Genomic DNA, 6,753 nt, shown 5'->3' with positions numbered 1-6,753 from the left:
CCTGTGAACAGAACTCGAAACTCTAAAGGACTAGACACTAAGACCAGCAACTTGACACGACGATGCAACCACAAATTCAATAAAGCAAATACAGAAAAGATTATGCAAAGGCTCAAATTGGTTCAGATAGGATGAACTAACCCTAACTTTTTTGGCTTTTTCATGGACTATAGGTACGAAGAACATACTCGATCTAAACTACGAAAAACTGTAAAATCTCACCGAGCAACCTGGAAATCTGATACCACTTGATAGAGGTGAAGGTGTCCCGATGTTTCGATGAGATGGTGGCTATCGTTTTCTATGGGAGTCGACCTTGAAGATCCGACTACGAACGTGCGAGATGTCGCGCCTTAGCAATCGCTAAACCAACTTCCGAGGGGTTATTGACCACACCGAAGCACGATCAACCTAACCACGAGGGTCTGTTTCCTGCGAGCAAACAAAGAACAAGCAAGAAACTGAGATTGCAACCTGGATAGTGCGAATATAAGATGAAAACTTTATTGATCAAGGTAGGGTTCTGTAACGCCTTGGTCTGGTCATTGAACACAAACGAAGTATGCGAAGTTGCAGCTATGCCAAACTTTTAATCTAAACAAAACCCAAAGTCTAAACGATGCCCTAAGGGTTGTATATATGGAGGAGAGAGGGGGGATTTCGTGGCCCTTGGTGGAGGGGGTCCGAAACCAACCCTAACTCTTGTTTCCCCACACATACGGACTCCAAAAACAGCCTATACTTAAGTACTTCAAAGATACATGGGCCTGGCCCAATAATAAGGTGACGCAGCACCTAGAATAGCCTCTGGACAAAATTTATGAAGTGTCATCTTGTATATTTCGTCCAACGCTTCACGCACTCATTATGGTGGCTTCAGGTTCCTAGAATCATCACTTGTAACTCCGTTCTTGTTCCCCTTGCACATGCCATCATCTCCATGCTTGAACTTGCTCCAAGGTTCATCTTTCTTGTCCAAGCTAGGCCCTTCATTTGTAAGCAAAACAAATGTATCCAATTTAGGCAGCATCATATTCTCATGAACATTAGAATCGTTACCAAGAAACAAAAGTACCTAATAATTCAATTGGCGTGCGTCAGCTCTAGCAATTGGTCCATTATGTATAACAGCAGGGGCTGTGGGTGTAACAATGGTATTGATGTCCTCATCATCCTCCCCTTCTTGAAATGAAATCATCCTCGACGAAAGCTCATCTTCCTCACCCAAATAAGGCTTCAAATCTGCAATGTTAAAAGTGGGACTAACCCCAAAATCTGCAGGCAGCTCAAGTTTGTATGCATTATCATTTATTTTCTCTAACACCTTAAAAGGCCCATCAGCACGTGGAATTAGCTTTGATTTGCGCAAATTAAGAAATCTATCCTTACGCAAATGTAACCAAACAAGATCTCTAGGTGCAAACACAACATGTTTTCTACCCTTATCTCCAGCAAGTTTAAATTTAGCATTCATACGCTCAATGTTTCCTTAGTTAACTCATGCATTTTTAAAATCAATTCAGCACGTTCTTTAGCATCAAAATTAACCTTCTCCGAAGATGGAAGAGGCAACAAATCAATAGGTGCACGAGGTAGGAAACCATACACAATTTCAAAAGGGCACATCTTAGTAGTATAATGCAACGAACGATTATAAGAAAATTCAATATGAGGCAAGCATTCTTCCCACATTTTCTTATTATTCTTCAAAACAGCCCTAAGCATAGTAGACAATGTTCTATTGACTACTTCAGTTTGTCCATCAGTTTGGGGGTGACAAGTAGTACTAAAAAGCAGTTTAGTCCCCAACTTAGCCCATAAACATCTCCAAAAGTGGCTAAGAAATTTAGAATCATGATCTGAAACAATAGTATTTGGCACACCATGCAAGCGAATAATTTCACGAAAGAACAAATCAGCAACATTAACAGCATCATCGCTTTTATGACATGGTATAAAGTGTGCCATTTTCGAGAACCTATCCACGACAACAAATATGCTATCCCTCCCCTTCTTTGTTCGAGGTAAACCTAAAACAAAGTCCATAGATATATCCTCCCAAGGAACACTAGGTACAGGCAAATGCATATATAAACCATGAGGATTGAGTCGTGACTTAGCTTTTTGACATGTAGTGCAGCGAGCAACAAAACGCTCAACATCTCGTCTCATCTTTGTCCAAAAGAAATGTGTAGCAAGTATATCCTCCGTCTTCTTGACGCCAAAGTGTCCCATTAATCCTCCTCCATGCGCCTCCTGCAACAACAAAAGACGAACGGAGCTAGCTGGAATGCATAGCTTATTAGCACGAAACACAAATCCATCGTTAAGAACGAACTTGTTCCAAGTTCTCCCTTCCTTACAATTCTGCAATACATCTTTAAATTCAGCATCATGCACATATTGATCTTTGATGGTCTCCAAACCAAATATTTTAAAGTCAAGTTGTGAAAGCATAGTATAACGACGAGACAATGCATCAGCAATAACATTTTCTTTACCCTTCTTGTGTTTAATGACATAAGGGAAAGTCTTAATGAATTCAACCCATTTAGCATGTCTACGGTTCAGTTTTGCTTGACTTTTAATGTGTCTCAAAGATTCATGATCAGAATGTATAACAAATTCCTTGGGCCATAAATAATGTTGCCATGTTTCTAAGGTCCGAACAAGAGCATATAATTCTTTATCATAAGTAGAATAGTTGAGACTAGGCCCACTCAATCTTTTAGCAAAGTATGCAACAGGTTTGCCATCTTGTAATAACACACCTCCTAATACAATTCCACTAGCATCACATTCAAGCTCAAAAGTCTTATTAAAATCAGGAAGTTGGAGTAAAGGAGCATGTGTCAAATTATCTTTCAATACCATGAAGGCTTCTTCCTGTGCAGTACTCCAAACAAAAGGCAGATCCTTCTTTGTAAGCTCGTTGAGAGGTGCAGCAATGGTGCTGAAATCTGTCACAAAATGCCTATAGAAACCAGCGGGGCCAAGGAAGCTCCTCACTTTTGTGATTGTTTTGGGTTGCGGCCAACTCTCAATAGCTTCGATCTTGGCTTTATCAACTTCAATTCCCTGTGGAGTAACAACATAGCCAAGAAAAGATACTCGGTCGGTGCAAAAGGTGCACTTTCCAAGGTTAGCAAACAAACGTGCATCACGTAGAGCAATAAAAAACAACACGTAAATGTTCCAAATGTTCCTCCAAAGATTTGCTACAAATCAATATGTCATCAAAGTAAACTACCACAAATCGTCCAATGAAAGCACGTAAAACTTCGTTCATTAATCTCATGAAAGTACTAGGTGCATTAGTTAACCCAAAAGGCATGACTAACCACTCATATCATCCAAAATTAGTTTTAAATGTTGTTTTCCATTCATCTCCCAATTTCATACGAATTTGATGGTATCCACTACGCAAATCAACTTGGAGATCTTGTTTGGTTACATTTGCGTAAGGATAGATTTCCTAATTTGCGCAAATCAAAGCTAATTCCACGTGCTGATGGGCCTTTTAAGGTGTTAGAGAAAATAAATGATAATGCATATAAACTTGAGCTGCCTGCAGATTTTTGGGTTAGTCCCACTTTTAACATTGCAGATTTGAAGCCTTATTTGGGTGAGGAAGATGAGCTTTCATCGAGGATGATTTCATTTCAAGAAGGGGAGGATGATGAGGACATCAATACCATTGTTACACCCACAGCCCCTGCTGTTATACATAATGGACCAATTACTAGAGCTGACGCACGCCAATTGAATTATCAGGTACTTTTGTTTCTTGGTAATGATTCTAATGTTCATGAGAATATGATGCTGCCTAAATTGGATACATTTGTTTTGCTTACAAATGAAGGGCCTAGCTTGGACAAGAAAGATGAACCTTGGAGCAAGTTCAAGCATGGAGATGATGGCATGTGCAAGGGGAACAGGAACGGAGTTACAAGTGATGATTCTAGGAACCTGAAGCCACCATAATGAGTGCGTGAAGCGTTGGACGAAATATACAAGATGACACTTCATAAATTTTGTCCAGAGGTTATTCTAGGTGTTGCGTCACCTTATTATTGGGCCAGGCCCATGTATCTTTGAAGTACTTAAGTATAGGCTGTTTTTGGAGTCCGTATGTGTGGGGAAACAAGAGTTAGGGTTGGTTTCGGACCCCCTCCACCAAGGGCCATGAAATTCCCCCTCTCTCCTCCATATATACAACCCTTAGGGCATCGTTTAGACTTTGGGTTTTGTTTAGATTAAAAGTTTGGCATAGCTGCAACTTCGTGTACTTCGTTTGTGTTCAACGACCAGACCAAGGCGTTACAGAACCCCACCTTGATCAATAAAGTTTTCATCTTATATTCGCACTATCCAGATTGCAATCTCAGTTTCTTGCTTGTTCTTCGTTTGCTCGCAGGAAACAGACCCTCGTGGTTAGGTTGATCGTGCTCCGGCGTGGTCAATAACCCCTCGGAAGTTGGTTTAGCGATTGCTAAGGCGCGACATCTCGCACGTTCGTAGTCGGATCTTCAAGGTCGACTCCCATAGAAAACGATAGCCACCATCTCATCGAAACATCGGGACACCTTCACCTCTATCAAGTGGTATCAGATTTCCAGGTTGCTCGGTGAGATTTTACAGTTTTTCGTAGTTTAGATCGAGTCTGTTCTTCGTACCTATAGTCCATGAAAAAGCCAAAAAAAGTTAGGGTTAGTTCATCCTATCCGAACCAATCTGAGCCTTTGCATAATGTTTTCTGTATTTGCTTTATTGAATTTGCGGTTGCATTGTCGTGTCAAGTTGCTGGTCTTAGTGTCTAGTCCTTTAGAGTTTCGAGTTCTGTTCACAGGTTGTCACATCGCCACTGCCATATATCACCACCGCATCATCATCATCGCTGTTGCCATATACCACCACCACACCAACTTCATCGTCGCTACCACATATTCACCACCAATTCGAGTCCATATACGCCACCACATATCCGTCGCCATCACGCCAATCCGAGTCCACCTGCAACATATATCCACCACCAGTCCGATTTCCACCAGATTCATCGCCGCCACCAGTCCGAGATTCCACCATATTCATCTCCGCCACCAGTCCTAGTCCGAGTCCAGTAATTGTTGCTTTGTTTTTGATTTCCAGATCACGCGATACTCTGAGTCGTGACAGAGTAGGACTCCCCAACTTTCGAGTCATCCGCAGAAGAAAAATAGTTCCAAACTCAAAAAAAAACTAAGTCTGGAAAATTCTGGCTAGGGAGTTTTTAGACCATTTGTAGACTTTTTCGAAAAAAAATTTATTGCGGAGCAAAAAAAAAGAGGAAAAAAGTGCAAAAAAAGAAAAAAATCAGAGCGTGCTCCTCCCTTGTTTACGTACAGCGTCATGATTTTGTTAGTGTTTTAGGCTCGCGTCTCTAGCACGGTCTTGCCTAGGACCACCACAGTACCGTCGTTTAGCGTTTATTCAACTTTGCATCTCTGAATTGATTATTGCTGACCCTTTTTGCTACCATATTATAAGCCTTCTGTAACACCCCGAGACCGATGTGCCAGGTGTCCTCTAGTTATTCGCTGTTGTTGCCTTGTCATTGCTTGCGTGTCATGCATTGCATATCATGTCATCATGTGCATTTCATTTGCATACATGTTCGTCTAATGCATCCAAGCATTTTTCCCGTTGTCCGTTTTGCATTCCGGTGCTTCGTTCTCCTCCGGTGGTCATTTCTACCTTTTCTTTCGTGTGTGGGGATTAAACATTTCCCGATTGGACCGAGACTTGCCAAGCGGCCTTGGTTTACTACCGGTAGACCGCCTGTCAAGTTTCGTACCATTTGGACTTCGTTTGAGGCTCCAACGGTTAACCGAGGGACCGAAAAGGCCTCGTGTGTGTTGCAGCCCAACACCCTTCCATTTTGGCCCAAAACCCACCAAAACCCTTTCCATCCTCTCGGTCGTTCGATTACGATCGTGTGGCCGAAAACCGTACCTCATTTGGACTCTCCTAGCTCCCTCTACATATATATATGTGCATCTCCCCGAAATTTCGGATGAAACCCTAGTCTTCTTCCTCCTCGCGCCGCCGGACATGTCCATCCGTGCCGGACGCGTCCAGCCTCCACATCACTCCGGCGAATCAGGGGAAGCCACGTTATCACGCCGCTGCCCTCACCCAATTGGTGCCCGCCACCTCAGCCCACTGCGCCGCCCCACTTCGCCGCGGCCCGCGGAGCCCATCACGGGCCCGCGCGCCGCCGTCGCTCGCCCGCTGCGGCCCGGACACCGTGCCGCCCGGCCGCACATGCTCCGTCGCCCCGCCGCCGCATGCCTTCGTCACCGGCCGCCGGCTCCGCCATTCCCCGCCGGCGACTGCTTCTCCCGCCGGCGAGCCGCCCGCTCGCGCCGCCCTGCACGTCGCGCTCCACCGCCAATCACCGCCACCACCGCTCCTCCCCGTGAGAGCCCGCTGCCAGCTCGGGTTCGCCTCCCCTGGACGCCGCCGCCCACTCCGGCCGGCGAGCACGCCGCCGCACTTGCCATGGCTCCGCCGACCCCCTCCGCCCGCGCCATGACCGGATCCGAGGTCCTCGCGGCCGGATCCGCCCGTTCCACGCCTCCCCGCACCTCCCCGGTGGCTCCCTTACCCTCCGGCGGCCTTGTCCCTCTTCTCCGGCGAGGATTCCGGTGATCCTCGGTTCGCGCCGGATGAACCCTAGATCTGGAGGTCTATATTTTCACTAAGTCCCCGAGT

The sequence above is a fragment of the Triticum aestivum genome, chromosome 3A (genome assembly GCF_018294505.1).
Source record: "Triticum aestivum cultivar Chinese Spring chromosome 3A, IWGSC CS RefSeq v2.1, whole genome shotgun sequence".
NCBI lineage: Eukaryota > Viridiplantae > Streptophyta > Magnoliopsida > Poales > Poaceae > Triticum > Triticum aestivum.
The sequence above is the reverse complement of the archived record's forward strand: the minus strand, read 5'-3'. Positions refer to the sequence as shown.